This window comes from Apis florea, unplaced genomic scaffold (assembly GCF_048593485.1).
Source record: "Apis florea isolate Af1SG1 unplaced genomic scaffold, ASM4859348v1 contig_3203_pilon, whole genome shotgun sequence".
NCBI classification, from domain to species: Eukaryota; Metazoa; Arthropoda; class Insecta; order Hymenoptera; family Apidae; genus Apis; species Apis florea.
The window spans coordinates 7,621,732-7,643,133 of NW_028256723.1; the positions used below are offsets into that span (position 1 = coordinate 7,621,732).

Sequence of the window (21,402 nt, forward strand, 5' to 3'; positions counted from 1 at the left end):
ATCTTTCCTCTAATATGATTCAAGGAAATTTGTGAATAATTAGTTTTTTAACTTTTGTTAAATAAATTAATCATATTTTTCATCCTTAAATGAATGGAATTAAAAATAACATAGATAGACAACATATATCATACATTAATAAGTAATAAGTTTTGTATAAAAACTAAATAAAGATAAAAATTATAAAGAAATTTTTATTAATATGTAAAAAAATATAAAGAATATAAAAAAAGTTCCAATCTATTCATGTCAAAAGATGAAAAATATAAATATATTCACAAAATTAGATAAGTTTGTTTCTTCATTTTTATTAATAATGTAAATTATAGAGAAAATTGATTTAAATATAATTATTGTAAAGTAATTTAAAATAATTTAAGCAATTTTTTATAGTTTTTGATAATTTTTTCTGTTATGATTGATTTTTCCATTGTAAATATTTCCTATCAATATATATTTCAAGATTGACTTTGAGAAAATATATTCCTACATGATACATACTTATAATTGATATCCCTATTTAACATTATACTTCAAGATTACAGTTTTGAAAAGCTCAAAACTATTTCTAAATCAAAATAACTTCCATCTGATGTATATTTATATACACAATAAGTTTTGCCTAATTTCAAGATTAAATTTGAAAATTTCAAAAATATTCCTCTCCATATATTTTTTACCGTGATGCATATCAACAGATCCTGTTAAAAATAATAAAAACGACAATCCACAGAATCAAAATACGATTAGAGGAACGTTACCTTGGTATCTGAAACGCGATTTCATCGAGGGAATCGCTGGGCTGCAACGGAGCACGCTCAAAGAGCCTGCTCGGGCCCCTGTGCACCTTGTTACAACAGTGCATGGATCCGGCTGTTGGCTGAGATTGGTCCGTATTGGTCCCACGTTGTCCGCTTTGGCTCGGTTTTCCTTTCTGCCGCTTTTTTCGTACCTCCTCCGCCTGACGGCGCAGGTTGTGCAACCGGAAGAAGTACATTGACATCTCTGTTCCGGAGAGGACGAGTACACACGATCAGAGAGAGCTGATTCGAGAGAGGGGGGGAGAAGAAACGTGCATCCATTTTTTTTTTCGTGCGAACGAATATTTTTTTTTTTTTTTCTGTTCAAACAGAAAAATGGTAAATTCGAATTTTTGTACTTCGAATGAATTTTTCTATTTCGAACATTCGAAGCGAAAAAATTAGATTTTGGAAAAAAAAAGTTTTTCAAATATTTGATTTAAAATTTCCTTCTTCTTTTAGATAATTTTTGCTACTTTTTGAAACGAAAATTAGATTTGGAAGGATTCTAGGTATAAAAGGTTTTTTTGAAGGATGCCATATAAATTTTTGATCATTTTTTGTGTCATTGCAATTTTCTGCCATTTGTGTGATTCTCTCGAAACTAGGGTAAAAAATAATTCGAATAATAAAAGTAATTTAAATAATTGTATAATTGTATAATTATGATTAAATTTTTTGAAGAAATTATTAAAGAAAATAGAAAATATTTATTATTTTATAATATAATTTTTATTATTTGAATATTTTGTTTTGAAATCATAATATCTTTAATAATTTATTGTTATTTCAAAATCATCAATTATTCCATTATTTCAGAACTACATTTTGTATTATTCTCAAAAAAAAAAAAACATTTTATTACAAAATATTATATCAAAATACAAAAATAACAATTTATTAGAAAATCATATCTAAAATGTCTTTTTCAAAAAAAAAAAAAAAAAAAAAATATAATTTCACATAGCATAGCAAAATTTTTCCTGGAAAAGATTCGTTCGCATCGATCATGCAGCGGATATAACGAAGAAAATGGCGGCACACGATAACGAGCGATACACACGAAGAAAAAATTTTAAAATAGGTGATAAATAATTAGTTTTTAAATATATAAGCGGATCATGCGTGAAAAAAATATTAACATGCTAATTAAAAAAATACGTGGCGTATGTATATACGCACAAACGTTTTGCCATGTAATAGAAGAACTTGACATTTCAATCCGTCCTCGTGTCTTTGAACTTCGAAAACTTACTGTAAATAATATGTGACATTGTTCAAGAAACATGCTGCGTCATGCATTCAATGTACGATACCACGGCTCACCAAAAATTAAATTTAGAGATATGATACTTGCGTTTTTATTTCATGTCGTGATGAATTTTAATGAAATATATTCAGAATTTTACGTGTGAAGTATGTCCTTTTGAAACTTTCGAAATAAAAATTTTTATTTCGAAAATTTTTAATATTTTAAAAATTTTAATATTTAATTTCAATATTCTAACTAAAATTTCAATTTTAATATTTTAAAAAATTTATTTTCAAAAATTTCTATTTCAATAATTTTAATTGTAAAGTTTCAATTTTGAGAATTGTAGCTTACTTCATCAGAGATCTTCAAAAGATGCCTTTAACGTGACCCATCCAATCTATTTGCTCGTGTTTCCACTGAATGCTCACCAATCAGGTGTTCTTTATTGGTCACCTGATCAATTGATGAATGATGCTGTGCTATGAAAGCCTCAAATCTCTAATTAGAAACACAGACAATTCGTTTCAATTGAGAACGTTCAACTTGGTCAGATTACACTGTCCTCGTAGAACAAAGTGGTCAAGAGTGCGAAGCAAACAAGAAGAATAAATTTCAGAGAGTGTGCAAAGATTTACGTACTGTGTTTAGAAATCCAAAGATAGAGAGGAAATTGAAATGGAGACAAATTAACTTCTTCGTTTTGAGAAACGTACCATAGAGACCTTTTATTTTTTTTTTTTATTTTATTTTTATGAAATTTTGTAATGTATTATAAAGATATATTATATATTGTATATTTTTTAATATTATTTAATATTATATATATGCTTTTCTTCCTTTTTTTTTTCTTATTTTATTCTTCTTTTTTTTAATAAAATCCTGAACGAGATATATTTATCTTTTGCGCATATATAATACATAATATTAATATTTAATATTTATAATTAATTATGTTAAAGTTATTGTAACAAAAATATAATAATTAAGTACGTGTGATCAATTAGCATTCTGCACATAGTAATATTATCCAATTCAACAATATATATATATATATATATATATATATATATTCTATGTATGAAAGGAATAGTTCCAGCAAATTAACAGCAGGAAGCGCTGTAATTTAGACTATCTGAAGATTAGATTAATGTGAATTTTCTTTCTTTTGTCTCGTCTTGCTGTCGAAGTATATTTGAGTTTTTCACATTACAAATTGCAATCGATAGGACTATTATATACAAGGTTTCACGTATTTTATTATTGATTCATTTTATCATAATAATATAACAATGTATGTTTTAATGTAATTTTATATTTTCATACAGGTTAGGTTATGTATTTCTTTTTGCTTTTCTTTTTGCTAATCCAAGGATTTTAATTTATGATATTTTCTGAATGTTTGCATTATTTTGATTAAGCTTTCAACATAATAATAAACAATATAATAATTTCTTCTTTATCTTGTCATTCTGTTTAATGAAATGAGACTTGATACATATCATTTGCAATTGTGGTATATGAAATCGAGAACAATGTATGTACAACGTTGCCATGTGGAAATATTTGATTTACTATATTAATATTATAATAATATTTACTCGCTACGATTGGATCGATTTAATGCTCGAGAATCTTTCCGCAAAGCTCTTCAAGCACATAGTTAAAGTTTCTCCCTTAAAGCTTCAAGACTTTTTCCTCTTCTTTCATTCTGCTCAATCGATATCCTTTCGAATTAGTTTCAAAGCAGGATGACATTTATCTTTCGAGCAATCATCATTACGTATTTTCTTTTTGACACGTTGACAAGTATTCGTCCTTCTATTCTTTTTTTTATTTATTTATTTATTTTTTTCTGATTAAATATAATTCTATGCTGTAATTTTGTTTTGAAAAAAAATTTTATAAGAAAATTACAAAAATAAATTTTTGTTTTTATATTTTTATTTGATTTTATATCTTCTATGTGATTTAATAGATAAATTTAATATCTTAAAGTTAGAAAGATATAAAAAAGTTGACAAATTTTAAAGTATATTTAAGATAAGTTAAAAAAATGCACAAGTCAACAGATGAAAATCTAAGTTTGTTCTTTTGTAAAAAAATTAATCTGAAACTTTTATGATCTATTTAACTAAGATATTAAAAACAAGATTATACATAAACTATAATATTATAATTACAAAAAACAGTACAAGATATGAAAATTGTTTTTTATATTATAAAAACTTTTGATGATAAAGATTAACTCCTTGTTTTATAAGGATATCACGAGTTTGCAATGAAATTAGAAGATGTTATATGATTCTGAAAATTATTTATCACTGTATTCTATTCATAATTCTGAATATTTTTATTTTTTTAGAATTCTACTTTTGATTTCGATTCATGAATTTGATGAAAAAATTTTAAACAAAATTAAATATTATCCAGCATTTTTCGATTAAATTGTAAGGTAAGAGGTTAATGTTCAGAACCAATTCATCTATAAAACTGTTCAAAATCTCGATCGATAAATTTTCTTCGATGTAAAGTACCTACACTTGACTTTATGCATCTTTTTATAACCTCTCCATTGAAAAACAGTGATTCAGCTTTTACGTAATGAGTCGCGTGACAAAGAAAGATTTCGCTAACAATGATAAGAGTAAAAACGAGATCCATTCGAAAGAAAGATCCCTAAAAGTATCCCCTTTACGCAGCTAGGGGTTTCGTCCTTTATTTTCCTCGATATCTCGTGCGCCTTTATATTACACCGTGTGCACCACCATAAATTGAGCATCCCCCCTACATCTCTAGAAACTCTCCTTCATTTCTGTCCACCGTCTCGATAATAAAAGTTGAGCACGATAGGTCGATTGTTAGATATATCGTAAAACTACTGCAACCACATATCGCTTATATATAAGATCAAAAATTTGAAATCGTTGTTCTATATTACGCTACGTAGAATTTTCTATTAATTTTTTTATTAATTGAAAATTGATATAAATATTCGCATTTGCATTTTTCGCATATCGATTTCTCGTGAAAGGATTTTTTGAGGTTAGAAAATTCTAACTTTCGATTAAGTGAATTTTTAACGTAATAATAATTTTATTAGTAATAATTTGCATAAATAAATTTTTCGTGAAAAAATTCTTTGAGGTTAGGAAATTTTAATCTAACTTTTGGTCAACTTTATAAATTCTTGGAACGATTTAGTGATTTTAAAATTGTTCTATTATTTTGTAGAAAATAAGTAAAGCTTGCAAAATCTTGCAAACAATATTCTGTTGTTAAATGTGACGCAAGCATTAATAATAGATATTAATAAGAGTTTCATAAATTCTTTATAGAAGAATTTTTTAAAGTTAGAAAATTTTAACCTTACTTTTGGATCAAGTGCCTGAATTTTTGATACAAATATATCATAGTAATTTCATTTGCATTGATGGATTTCTCGTGAGATTCAAAGAAATTCTAACCTAAATTTGAATTAAATTTGTGAATTCTTGGAACAAGTTAATGATTCCAAATTTTTCTAGTATCTCATAGAAAGCATATAAAATCTCCAAATATTTTATTTATATATCCATATTAATGAATAAAATTTCACAAAGGGAAATTTTCTGTTGTTATATTCTTTAAATTTTTAATCTTCAGGCGAATTCTCATTCTTTGAAGTACTTTGAAGACTCGCTTCTCTTAAATTTTGCAAAAGTAAATAAAGTGGAATCTCGACAACATAAGGTAGACGACATAAAAATAAAAATTTCAACAAGACTAAGACTTGAGTTTCATTTTTAAAATATTACCTCCAGATTGGACTTGATAATCACAGGTAATTTAAAAATCTTGGAAAAATGGAAAGAAAGGATCGTTATATCTGCATTTACAAGGTGATATCTAAGATACATTCAACAGAAAAATATTCTGATCTCGTTGTTCCAAAAAAAAAAAAAAAAATAACTTTTTGTCTGGAGAACAAGGCTAAACGGTGTCCGTTCTCATTCTTTTGTTTTAAATACACTACTCTAAGTTCTTTTATTTTTACATCCTTCATTTGTTTACTTCTTAAATAGTGCACATTTTTGTTAAAGTTCATGTATTGTTTGGCACACTATCTATAACACAATTGAATAATTCAAAATGGCCAAGGTAAATAACAAGGTAATATTTCAACTTATAATTCATGCAATTCTATTATTAATTTTATTATATAATTTAATTCAGTATTTAACTCATTCAATATCAATGTGTCTTTTATCATGAAGTTTTTTCTAAACTTGTTTTAGAACCGCCATCTTGAATCGTGCTGATAGCATTCGAATAATATAAGTAAAAATTAAATTATTTGAATTTAAAGTTAGTCCAAATTCGAGTGAAAAAGAAACAAAAGTTGCAATATTTTTATTTTTATTATTAAATTGTCTGAATGAATAAAAATGGAAGTTGCAATATTCTGATTTTCTCTTGTGATTTCTTGTAAATCCTTTTAAAATGTACAATAATCTTGAATAGAATAATGTAATCTCATTTACAAGAATTATAGAATTGTTATAATTTATTTAATAATATTGAAAAAAGAAAAATCCTAATGGAAAGGAGATTACGTACTCCATTTTGAAAATTAGCCTTAATCTCTTATATTATATTCCATATCATTATAATATTCGTTTTGAAAAGATTAATCTTTCTCAAGTAATAATACTACAATAGTAAAATTATATTAAAATATTAAAATATTAAATATATTAAAATATTATTTAAAATTATATTAAAATATTTAATACATGTTTCTCTTCAAATTTTGTAAAATACAAAAATAGTGAAAATAGTCCAAGAATAGTCCACCTCCATAGAAAAGAAAATTACATTTATATATGTTTATTCATTTTTATGCTAATTCATTCTTATATTTTTCAAAACTACTTTATTGTTATTTTATGAAAATGTATTTTTGATAAATCTCTAAATTCACTTGAAATACCTTGTATCCACATAGAAATACTATGAATAGAGTAAAATAAATAGATTCACTCAAGTAAAATAATTGGCAAAATAGTTTCATATCGCTTGACTTGTTCTACTAATCTTGCATCTGCTAAACATCTTACAATCATCTATAAATGATTTGATTAATTTGCACGAGAAGACAAATACCTAAAATGTTTTCTTCAAATTCGATGAAAAAGAAATTGTCAATTTTCTGCCATTTATTGCAATCTATTATTAATTTAATTTTTAAATTTTTTGCAATTTTCTAAAAAGTAAAGAAACCGTGTTCAAGATGAAAAAAGAGAAAAGTTGATTATCGAGAATTCAGATGTAAACACATAACTGGCATCTAGCCAAGTCAAAGAAACAGAGATAAATAACGGCCACCAATATTTATAAACTTCCATACTTGAATACTGCTTTTTGATCTGTGAAACAGTATTTCAAACAGCTGTTGCGCTTGTATTTGTTTATAATACATTCGTCGACATTACAATTCATGATCCAAACAGATATCTCGAGAAATATTCGTTTGGTTGGCTCGCTTGTATTCCAAGAAAATGATAATTTGCGTAAAATAAAACGTATTCTTTTTAGTATAGAGTAAATTTCATCGAATAAATTTGCGGATAACCGAAATAACCGTGGAAGAAAATTTGGACACTCATCTTCTTATTGAAATTTGAAATTTTTCAACAAGATTTTCAAAATTTTTGAAAAAATTCGCGAAATGAAATTTATGGAGAAATAAAACGTGTTATTCATTTATCACTTATTTATAAATCGTGATAAATCATGAATCACTAATTCATCATTAATTATGAATTTAATTTTTAATTAAATTAACTATTTAAATTAACTTCATGATATAATTTGTATGGTGCTATATGGACAATATTTCACGAATTTGAAATAATTATCGAAACGAATTTTCGAGAGTTTTATTCTACAATGGATATTTACTCTAATATCGAAAAATATAATTAATCTAATAAACAAACTCACGAATTATCTCGAACATGATATAATATGAACTAAATTATATCACGAAATATATTTTGCTGCGAAATATTTCGTCCATGGCATCATATAAACTATATTGCATCATAAAATATTTCGTTTATAGTTTTATAGCACAAAGAAAATATTTCATCTATAGTGTAGTACGAACGGAATATTTCGTCTACGATGTGACACGAACGGAATATTTCGTCTACGGTGTGGCACGAACATTTTATTTTTGACACGAAAAATATTTCATCACAGAACATCAAGTACACAGAGTCACACGATATTGCACTGCGGAATATTTCGTCTATAAAGTCGCACGAAGAATATTGCATTATGGAATATTTTGTCGATGGAGCTGTACGAAGGATATTGTACTGCGGAATATATCGTCCATAGAATCGCACGGAGAATATTACACGCGAAATATTTCGTCCATAGAGCTGTACGAAGAATATTGCATTGTGAAATATTTCATTGATAGCGCTATACGAAAAATATTGTATTGCGGAATATTTTATTCATAGAGCACAACAGAATTATATTATATAGCGGAATATCTCGTTTTCTATATCATTGCACAAACGGAATATCTCGTCTATGACGTTGCATGAACAAAATATCGCGTTTGCGATGTGACACGAAAAATATCATCGCAAATATATCACAAAATATTTCATCGTATAAACTATTCCGGAATATTTCGTTCATAGAGTCGCACGAACAATATCACTGAATATTTCATACTCGTAAAATGAAAATCAAAATTTTCAACTTAGCTATAACTCTTTCCAAGATTTCTACGACTATCAAAACCTCGAGAATCGAATCTTGGCAATCGATATTTCATCTCCTCTAAGGATCAAAGATAAAATCTCCGAATGATCCTACTTAAAACCCTATTACGTTCAAAGAAGCGTTACACAGACATCTTATAAAGATTTCACCGCACTATGTGATCCATAGATACACGATTACACATGTGTCATAGCTTCTTTCACAGTTTCTCGCGACAAAAGTAAATTCCTGATGAAAGCACGTGAAAGTTGAGCAACATGACCGACGTGATGGCGCCACAAGACAAACCTTTCATGAGCCAAAATGGCTAATGGCAATCGACTCACTGAGTGACTCACTCTCACATTATGCAACTCTTAATTAAATTATCTTAGACGAGATGGATGTCTCGAAGACTCGACGACTCGACGACTCGATTATATTGCAATAATATTCTCGAGCTATATTTTACTCGATTCGAGCTAATTCGAAATACGATAAGTTGTACACGATACTTGAACTCGAGACGACTTCTGGTGGAAAATAAATTTGACGATATTTCGAATGGTTTGAAGACTTCAAATATCGTATAAATCTGTACTCGAAATACTGAGTGGCCGATATTAGATTCGTAATTATAGAAGAGATTGACTTTTATATCGAATGTGAATAGCCTTATTTTTTATAGTTTTGTGAATTATTGAGCGATTAATTGAATAGTTTGAGATATTTATGCATTACATTTTATATTAATTGTGGAATTAAAGTTCTTATGTATTCCTAGAAATTGTTAATTGTTACTGTAACTATTAGCTAATATTTTTAGTAGGAAATGTTTTTAAATATCAAGTATCTAATATAAATTATATATTTTTACTAATATATAAGTTAAATTAAGTTTTCTAGTTAAATCTTATATATCTTTTGTTGTTATATAACGCAATTATTTTGATTAATGGCATTTAATTTCAAAGCTAGGAAATTTTATGTTTGGACAGGTTTTGTGATAGGTTGCAAGTATCCTAGAAGTCGTTAATTGTTATTATAACCGCCAGGTGGCTAATATTACTACGTAAATAACCGATATTAGGCAAGTTATCTTAGAGATCATTAATTATTATTATTATTATAACTAATAATAAATTATCAAATACCTAATATTAGCATTAATATTAAACTCGTATTGGTGAGAAGAAAATTAAATTGTACTCTTGTATCGATATTAGTCTTGCTCTTTGTTGTGAATTATCAAATAGTAATGAACTTAGCACAAGTCAATGTTGTAGTTATTACAGTAGAATTAGGAAGTTTCGTGCGGATCAAATAATTATACATTATAAACGACTGTGAGGTTAATTAACTATTGCAACTATCAAGTAAATGATATTAAACATGTAACTGTTGACAAGAAAATAATTAGAAAATAGTACAATTATTCTACATTCTATATTCTTGTCCAAAAATAAAATTCATACATTTTTACTTGTGATATAAAGAAGATATATGTTCTATATGTATTATTATGTTTTATATTATCTTATATAAATCCTCAAATTATTTTTAATAAATTCTTTTAATTGATGTACATATTATAATATATTGTAAAATTTTTTTTTGAGCATTTTGCATAAAATTAAATTCGAATTTTGAAATAAATATTTCAAAATTTAATATATTCAAGTAACATTAAATATATAATTTTATATGAATATTTTTATATGATAATAATAATGATAATTTTATATGAATATTCAAATTATTTATTTAGAGTCTCAAAAAATTTTTTATTGTATTAAAAATTTTTCTGGGAATTTCAATTTCAATAAAAATGATTACAAAAAAAAAAGTTGTAATAGGATATCGAAACCATTATTCCTCTTCTCATATAAGAACCTGCTAACAAGCTGCAACCGATATTCCCCAAAGAGTTCTGTAACAAAATAAGTTGCACGATTGTGGAAAAAAAAATGATACACTTTGCGCTTTGGAAAGTAATGGCCTCTTCAGAACACACTTCTCTTGTAAATCCATTGCGGGTTATTCCATATAGAATAAACGGATTCCCAAAGGATTCTAGAAAAGATAGAATGCAATAGCCAAGAGAGTCTTTTGTACATTTTTTGATCTCTATATCATTTCACTACCATTGAAGTTCAGTTTCTAACCGAGTTTGTTCTCGTTAAATCCGGTGATAACTCTTGCAGGAACATTTCTGTATTATTACGAAAAGTACACGAGACTCATTATAGTATCGATAATCTTCTGAAAATATCGAAAGAAATAATGAAAATGTGCAATAAAGATAAACATAAATTTAAATATTTATATTATGGAGAATTAAAGAAATAATTTTTATAAAAAGAAACTTTTTATATCTATCATTTATTGAATAATAATAATAATTTAATATTCTTAAAGGATAACAATGTCTTCCTACATTATCAACTATTTTATAAAGTTCGATTCATCGTGGCGACACGTGACAATTTAAGATATTCGATTCTTGTTTTGTATTTAATATTAATAAGTTATTTCATTCGATAAATATTTTAGTGAATTATTGTATAATGTATAACTATATGATATATAATGATATATATTATATAAAAGTATAATAATAATTGAAGAATTTTCTATTACTTTTTATATTTTTAAAATTGCCTAGTAAATTTAACACGCTTAAATTTAAAATTGAAATAAAAATAAAGAAACATTCATATATTGTACACATTGTTATTTATACAAACAATTTTTTCTATATTAAAAAAAAATTTTTTGTATAAATTCAAAAGGATCAAAGTTAACTTTATCTTAGGTTATGTCGCTGTTCATGTTTAATAAGTGTTTTACTGTCCTCTTTCTCGATGTACAGAACTCTCTCAGAAGTTGACTCGTTGGTGCATAAATATTAGATTGGCGCATAGAATGTCATTTTATGGAATGAAACTTAAACGAGTTTTCTTTGAAAAATTACATTTAAATCGAATAATTTCAACATGTTTTAAATATGAATTTCAGCAATTAACTCATTAGTTAAAAATTTAATAAGATTAAAAAATTTTTTAATTAAAAAAGTTTTTTTGAATGTGGAAAAATAAACATCTATGAATGTAAAATCACAATATTTTTATGTATTTTTCTCTTTTTTTAATGCAATTAATTACAAATTCATTAACAAAGTCAATGAAATTGAATTAAATAATTATGCTATCAAAATGGAGAAAAGAGGTAATTTTGAATTTCGACTAGTATAAATAAAAATAGTAGGTTCACGTATTAACGATTTAAATTAAATACTCTTTTGTATTCAAATAACATAATAGATTGAGTCTTTATCGAATGAAGATTAAATTTCAATTGAGGATAAATAATTTATTGATATATCTTTTTCGCAGAGTCGTGAAATATTTTCTCTTTCTATGAGATTTCATCGTTAACCTCATAAATTGATGCAAAAGTAAAATAAATTGCAAATCGTATATATTCGAAAATGAAACGTTTATTTTCGAACCAAGAAATGAATTAAGAAAGAAGATCTAATTAATTAATGAATTGTTGTGAACAATCATAAACATTATAAATAAATTTCTTCTTATTTCCATATATATTTTTTCCATAATTCAATAGATTTGTATTCTCCATAAATGTATAAATTTTTACATTCCAATTGTCATATAATCAAAAGTATAATAACTCTTAACAACTTAAAAATCATATAAAAAATAAAATAAAATAAAATAAAATCATAAATCATAAAATAGACTATCCAATTTATTTTTATCATATATTTTTCTATAAATTTTGATGAATTTGTATTCTTTATAAATAGACAAACATCTATACTTCAATTATCATAAAATTAACAATACAAATTTCAATTCATCAAAATTTCAAGAAATAGTAAGCTTTAAAATAAATGTCCATAAGAATCTATAACTATCGCTACAATATATATATTTTGTTTACTTTTCTATATATTTTTATTTCTTATATATAGATAATAGATTTTAATTATCACAAATCACCAATATAATTCTCAATGATTCATTAAAACTATTGTAAATAATAAATCATAAAATAAAACATTCATCATAATGTATATTATCATATATTTCTCCTGTCATAAATTCACAACATTTCAATTATCATATAACAAATAATATATAATCTTTAACAATTCATCAAAAACTCTTATTCATTATTAATAACTCTTATTCTTTATTATTCAAATAAAGCATTCACATTATAACATTAATCTATATCTATTATTTTTTCACATTTTCATAAATTTATATTCTTCACAAATGCATAAACGATTCACATTTCCCTACACAATTTTTAAATATTCATCTTTAAGAAAAATCTTTACTAAGTAATGACCTAAAAAAACAAAACATCCATAGTGATTTATATTTATCATTTCGATTTATCACCTTAACCTAAAAATATCAAAACTATAAATTTTATACAAAAGTTCATCCATAGCGAAATGACATAATACTAAAATTATGACAATCCATATATCAATATATTTCCAAAGAATACCTCGTCAATATTTCTACACGCGTCAAAAATAGATACAACTTGAGTTGAATTCGTATCTCGTATGTCCAATTGGGAAAAGAAACAAAAAGTTATTAGAAATTACGCGACCAGAATATGAGAAAGTAAACACACATGAAAGAAAGTCAATTTCTTTATACGACTTTGTACGATGAGCCGCGAGACTGCGCCACTGATATTTCGTTACTAACTGACGATTAATTCCGCAATGGAAGAAACAGAATGTAGATTTTAAATTAAGTTTTAAGATAAATAGCAATTATCAAATGAAAAAAAAAGAAAAAAAAAAGAAAAAGAAAAAAATGATTTTGATAGATATAAATCAAGAAATAATTGTTCTCAAAGTTATAAATGATTTTTTTTTAATATTAGTAAGGATTTCTATAAGATATAGAATAAAATAAAAATATGAATCTAAAAAATTGACATTAAATAGAAATTTATTAAATATAGTTGTTATGTGCAGTTGTTACTTCTTCAGTTATGAAGTCATAAATAATTTTTTTCAATATTGTTAAGATTAATAGAGATTTTAAATAAAATACTGTTAAAATATAATAGAAATATTATTATTAGAATATTAAGGAATATTGTAGAAATTTATATAAGATATAAAATATAATGAAAATACCAATCTAAAAAATAGAATTTGTAAGTTTATAGTAATATCATCAGAAGTGATAAAAAACTTGTTAAATAAAATCGATTTTTCATCATCAGGAATTTCCATGTACATGTATATGTCGAGATATATAGAAAATTAAATGATTTAAAGACAATTACGAATAATTTGATAATGTTCAAAATAACACCATAATTTATATTTTAGAATAATCTTGATTTATTTCTTACTTTTCTGGAAAAAATAAAAAAATAGAAATTTTCTAAATTTTCTTTTAAATATTTAATACATTTTAATTTGCAAATAAACCAAATTCTTTAAAATATATATTTATTATTTCTATAAATCTACAAACAATTTAATTACTTCAATTATATCCAAATGTAATTTATAATTTATTAAATGCAAATCCTTTCTAAATATTACATCTTCGTGGATAAATAAATAAATAAATAGGTTTTAAAATATTCAAATAGAAGATATTTTAGCCTAAATATCTACCTGATCTGACGATTGATAGACATACACATGAATGGTACTGTCATCCATCAAAATGACAATATCCTTTTGATTATACTCTCACGTTTTCACTTCCGGTCAAGCTTTATTTTCAATATCATCACGTATGCTTCACCGATACTTCACCGATTAAATCGACCATGTGCCATTAATGAAATTTATACATGCAAAATTTGATAAATATATTATATAACGATATTAACATGGTTTAGTTCGTAGATTAATCGCGTGATTTGACTTATTATTTTTTATTTTATTTAAAATTGCATTCAAACAATTCAAAAAGTATTTTTTCATCACATTTATTTTTTATACATTTAAAACATTTTTATGATAAAAAAAAATAATAATCATGTAAATGTTATGAACGTTTTTTTTTTATTATCTCATTTTATTATTCATAAATAAATACTTCTTTACACATTCAAAAAAAAAAAGTATAATATCAAGGAAAAAAATAACATATTTCTTCACTAGCCAACATTTCTATTATTTATAAATATGAATACTATGAATGAATACTTTTTCATGAGTACTCATTCAAAAAAAGTTTTATAATATTTAAAAAAAAAAAAAAAGATTCACATTATTCACAAATGATTCACAAATAAATACTTTTTTACATGTTCAAAAAAATTTCACAATATTAAAAAAAAATTTCTTCATATGAAAATTATTACAATCTCTTTCTATCATCTCAAATTTTTATTATTCACAAACGAATATTTTTCCAAGCAATTTCACAATTATATTTTAAAATTATATTCACATTCAAATTCACGAGCCAATACAATGACTCTTATGTATAATTTATTCCTATTCCCATTTTTCTAAAAAAATTTTCTAAAATCCTTTACATAGTATATTCCACATAAAACAAAGTTACGCATAAAGGATCGTGAAATTTATTCAAAGCCTCCTAATTGCAACACGAGACCCACAATACATGTATATAAGCAAAAGCCAAGAGTGAAACACGTTTCGGTCGGTAAAATCAGCATGTGTTGCCATGCATTATCTCTGAGTGCATAGTAATAATGCGTCTCCCACGCAGTACTATATTGACTCGTCTTCGAGGGGACACGCAATTGTTTATTGTAAAATATTGAATCGATTCAGGATTCCTTGCACGTAACCTCCATGCATGAATTCAAAGCTTAATTTATGAATACATAGAGCAATATGTTGAAGACAAAGATGACAAATTGTCTATTCAGAATCACGTGTGTATATTCTATAAATGAATGAATCTTCGAAATTTTTAAGAGAGAGAAATTTGTATCCGTGTGAAAGAGACATTGAATATAATATTTCTGAAATTTAAATTTTCTGAAACTAGTCGATCTAATCTAAATTTTAAACCAAATCTTCAAACTCAATTTACCTATCTTCTTTAACTTTCCAACAAAAGAATTCGAGTTCCTTGTTCAAGAAATCTCAAAACTTCTTAACCTCAAAGCGATTTAAAAAAATGACTTTTAAAAAAGATTTTCTAGATCTCCATTACGATTTTTGAAACTCAAACTTCTCAAATATAACTTTTCAAAAAAAAAAAAAATCGATTCAAATTCAATCCACTTATCTTTTCCAATTTTCCATTACAACTTTCTGAATTGTTCGAATCATTAAAAATTGTAAACTTCTTAACCTCAAGATATCACAGAATCTCGTTCCTATTCTTAACTATAAACATCGTCAAAATTCCACGTTTCATTTACACCATTATTTTAACGACAGGAATCGCAAATAGATACAAGAATTACATTAGTTACACTTATGACAATATATATTTACGAGAATCCATTCGCGTTCTATTTTCATATAGGTGCAACGAACGTAAGAAGACTGGAATCAGCGCCATCATAGCGAACATCCGAAAATTTACGAGCATGGATATTCTCTACGTTTCGGATAAAATCGGGAAACGAAACAAAGACAGGCGGAAACACGATGAGATACGAGGCAACAAACTCGGTTGTGTGTTTTCCATGCCGCAATGCAGACACCCGGTTGTTAAGTTGACTGTTTACTTCGTGGTTCCTGCACGTTAATATACACGCAATATTCTCGCGTGTACGAATATTCGCATGATTATCAGCAATCGTTTTTAGGAAATCCTGCTTTGAAATTTATGGAGGAACATTGAACTTTGTTTTACGTTTGTTTTACGTGATATGATGAAGGAAATATTAGATATTTTTAAAGGATATGGAAATTTAATTGTACAAATATAATATAGATTGAAATATGGAAAAAGTAGTTTATGTGTAGAAATTCATTCGAAATAAAAATTATGTTGAATCATGTGCAGGATTGTTACCTATCCAGTTACGAGTACTTTTTAATGATAAAAATTTAACTGAATAATACGATTTGAAATATTGTGGAAATTTATATAAATTTATAGTATTTATAGAATTTGAAGAAATTGAATAACAGAAATCTGTTAAATATAATTATGCAGATTTGTCATTTATCCAATTGGGTATATATGGGTATTTTTCAAATATATGAAAATTTAACTTTGCATATGCATAATAGTTTGAAATATGAAAGAAATAGAGTTAAAATATTTTTGCAAATTTATATTTTTAGAAATATGAAAAAATTAATCTTAAATGGAAATCTATGTCAACTATGAATACATACTTTTTAAGTATATGGAAATTTAACATTGCATATGCATAATATAGTTTAAAATATGAGAAAAATAGAATGAAGATATTTACACAAATTTGTATTATACTTTTAGAAATATAAAGGAAATTAAATCAAAACAGATATCTTTGAAGCAAAATAAGATAGCCTCTCCAATTATTAATACATATGCATTATATAAATTTAAAATGTGAAGAGAGTAGGATGAGGATGTTTATGCAAATTTGTATTTTTAGAAACATGAAGAAATTGAACTAAAATAGACATTTGCCTCACACATGGTTGCCACTTCTTTGATTTTGTAGATATTATGTCTATCCAATATAAAATAACAAATATTTCAAGATAAGATTTCATCTCTAAACGAATAACAAACATTTCATTCTATCGATCTCGAGATGAATCTTCTAATTTCCTATTTACTTTAATTAGTTTATCAATTCTACTTGTACAAAATTACTTCGATCTATATTCAGAATATAAATTCCTCTCTAAATTACAAATTATATGCTTTTACACGTATACAAGGATATATTAAATATAAAATATCCACTACATATTGTATGAAAATGAAAACAAGAATATCACACATCTAAAAACTAAAATTAAAAAAAATAATCAAAGATTAAATCTACTTCTAATTTTAAAATACTAAATGGAGAAACTACGAAAATTTAATTAACACTAGAAAAGAGATATCTCCAGAGGATCGCGCACACTGACATCTTATAATTAAAAAATTGAAAAAGTGATGGATATCCTTAACTGAAGAAGTCCCAACCTATTTCTAATACATCACAAAGAGAAACTTTGAAAACTTAATTAACAATAAGATAAAATTTGACATATTTCATAAAAGATCACGTACGAAAATAACCTTAAAATTGAAAAATTGACGATTAAATCGTCTTCCTTAATCTAACCTAATCTAACCTCGAAAGAAATCTTCAAACTTAATTTTAATTTTAACGTACCAAGAAGAAGAGAAACTATTGGAAAGCTTAATTAAAACCAACTTATTGTCAGAGATAGAATCAGAGATATTATAATTTCACTCAAGAGGATTGTGCAGAAAAACGATCATAATAGTTTCTGAATTAATAGACTGGATTCATTGATTAATTAACGTCGATCATTATATCGCCATTCTATTCATCAGATCACCAAAAGGCAATGTTACAAATCGTATGGACGGTATAATAATGCCCAACTATTAGGCAGGCTCGTTCAAACAAAGATGATTAATCAAACTTTGATCATAAAGTGCATAACTTTTGCTATATAACTACAAATAACATCCACTGTTGTAATAGTACGATATAATACTTATAGGATGAATATATTACACGATGAATGAATACTTTGTTGAATGAAAATTTTAAATGATGCTGGAAAATTGACGAGGATCGTTCTTGTTATCAAGTGGCAATCTTTCTTATAATTTTCAAGCAATTTCGCACTTATTGAGGTTAATCAAGATTCATAATGTATCGATAGAGTGGCGACCTGAAATCGATAAACATTTATTAGTACATGCTGTAAAAACAAGCTGTATCACGATAATATCAAAAATATTAAAATTTAAAAAAATTATTCGAAATCTTCAAATATTATATGCACAGGAATCGAGAAGAATCGAATTTAGAATCGAGTTCACGTATATCATGATTATTATAATAAATTGTTGAAAATATTTAACGAATATTCGAATATATTTAGTGAATAAATCGAAAAGAATCGAATCTTAAAATATGTGTATTTTATGTTTATTTGTATGAAACATAAGAAACAAGGATGTAGAATAATAAAAATATTACCTTCGAAATACAACAATAGATAAACAAGTATATTGCAAATGTGTATCGATCCATTATAAAAAATTCGAAACGATTTAATAAATATTATTTATTTGCCATATCAAAATTTCTTCTCACTAATAATATTGCAACTATTGTTTTTACCATTTCTTCGACGTTTAATAAAATAAAAAAAAATATGTATCAAATATTTATGTAATTATTATATCATATTTAAATTTTATCAAAATTGACACTTGCGTTCCTTTTATGGAGAATCGATTCTGCTTGAGAAGCATCATGGTCTTTATATCATATTTATTGTATTTTTATATATTATATTTATATCTCAAAAGATAATGTAATATATCTTATAAATATTATATTTATATCTTGTATTTATATATTACTTTTTTCTTTATCACTTTTATCGAGATATACCATCTTTTCAGACTGTGTAATTTGTATAATCTGCATTTGTTAACGAGATAAAGTTCGTTCCATTTAACTCGCTTCAGAACCTGAAACTCGGATTTAAAAGGTCTTTAATAAAATTGGAAACACTCGAGAAACAACTTAAATATTCCTAGCTCGAAGAACGAGGAAACTTACGTCTTGATAATGTCGCAGAAAGTTAGTTCCTTCCGTGTTGACGCAATTAGCAGAAAGCCAAGAGTTGGATTACGATGGAAGATGGATTCCTGTCGCAACGAGTTAAGGTTAGAAATCGGAAACGAACGTTTTCTCCTTTCCCTGAATGACAATGCGATTGCATTTTAAAGGAAAATGTGTTTATCAAGGAGGAATAGCGTGATAATGAATAGAGAAAAAAATGTCTGTTTTCAATTAATTTCAAATTAAAAAGTTTTATGTAAAAGTTTATTGTAAGAGAATTATTTAGAAATCTTTGAATTGTTTCTTCAAGATGAAATTATTGTTTTCATCAATTTGCAGAAAAACTATTTTTTCAAATTTCCAAAAATATTCATATATAGGTTAGCTTTAGATTTTTATATAAATAATTATATAAATAATTTTCCGATATTAATTTTATTTGTAACTATTGAAAAATGAAAAAAAATTCTGGAAATATTTAAAAGAAAATATCTAATATGGCATCTTGTAACCAAATGCTTACAAATGGTATTCTATAGATAGTTTCATATATAATAAAAGAAATTTTTTTAAAGAAATTAATAAATTAAAAATGAAGTCTTACATGAGAAAATATTAATTTTTTGCACGTAGAATCATTATCTACTTATATCATGATTTGAAAGATTATAAAAAACAGATTAGCAAATGAAACGATTGAAAGAATCGAAAATTTTATAATATTTAAATGATGAGCAATATTACACATGGCAACAATATGGTATTATTGCTTGTCTTTATGATTCATAAACGTAATACGAGAACACGCAAAAATATAAAATCTAGTAAACGAAACGAATACGAATATCAAATAATAACAATATGCTTAAAATTGTTTATAGTTGAATATTTTTAATAATTCGAAAAGTTATTAAGTATTCAATTCAATAATCGATTCGATAATATCGATTTAGATTTCTATGTCTGGTTGATCATAAAGAAAACTTTGAGTACTTGTTAAAGTGTGAACTTTCTCGATATTGAAAGAATATCAATAACGATAAAATCGAACGATTCGAATTAACCTTGGGGAACCGTGGTTCATTTGCAATAAATTATAAATTTTATCACTGCAAAAGAAAAAGAAAAAAAAAGAAAAAAGAAAATATCGATATTCCACGTACGATATAACATGCAGAAGCAGGTATACCAACCCTTTCGCGCATAAATTTTCATGTACATATATATTACATTAAAATGATAAAAGTTTCAAAAATCTGAATTTTAATGCGAATCGTAATTATTACCTTAATGACAAAAATTATATAAAGTTTGATGATATGAATCACCTCAAAGAGAGCAATTTACTTCAAAGAAAAAGTATTAAGATTAAAATTAGAAGTACTACTAAAGACATCAAAGAATTAAGAGAAAGAGAAAGAGGTTTTTAAAGTGAACTGCGAAAGAGTCAAACAAAACAAGTTCTCGGTTTCGATTAGAGATCGTGGTTTTGAACGTGTATTGAATCATTTTTTGATACAGATTTATCGTTATTTCGAGATTTATCATTTATTTTTATAAAAATTGTAAGATAAGTAATATTAAATATAAAGTACTAAAATGTTATAATGTTATAATTAATTAATCTTTAATTATTAAACAATGTGATAAAATAACAAAATTATTAAGAAAATTAATATAAATAATTCACAACTATCGCGAAAAGGATTAAATACACGTGAAACAGAGACCTCTATCTTCGTGCACGCGAGTAGCACTGTGCTACGATTAATTCAAGAATACACCAACTTACACTCAAGACATTTCGTGCAA

The 21,402-nt window shown here is 25.5% G+C and overlaps 1 protein-coding gene and 1 long non-coding RNA gene across 8 annotated transcripts in view; both read right to left on the reverse strand.

Moving 5' to 3' along the window:
• Positions 1–21,402, reverse strand: part of LOC100872091 (potassium channel subfamily T member 2) — a 176,208-nt gene that overhangs the window by 107,805 nt on the left and 47,001 nt on the right. The gene's annotated exons all lie outside the window — the stretch shown is intronic.
• On the reverse strand, positions 18,452–19,707 carry LOC147657223 (uncharacterized). Its single transcript, XR_015292744.1, has 3 exons — positions 19,588–19,707; positions 18,997–19,496; positions 18,452–18,685 (listed from the first exon to the last, which is right to left on the reverse strand). It is a non-coding gene; the product is annotated as an uncharacterized LOC147657223 (long non-coding RNA).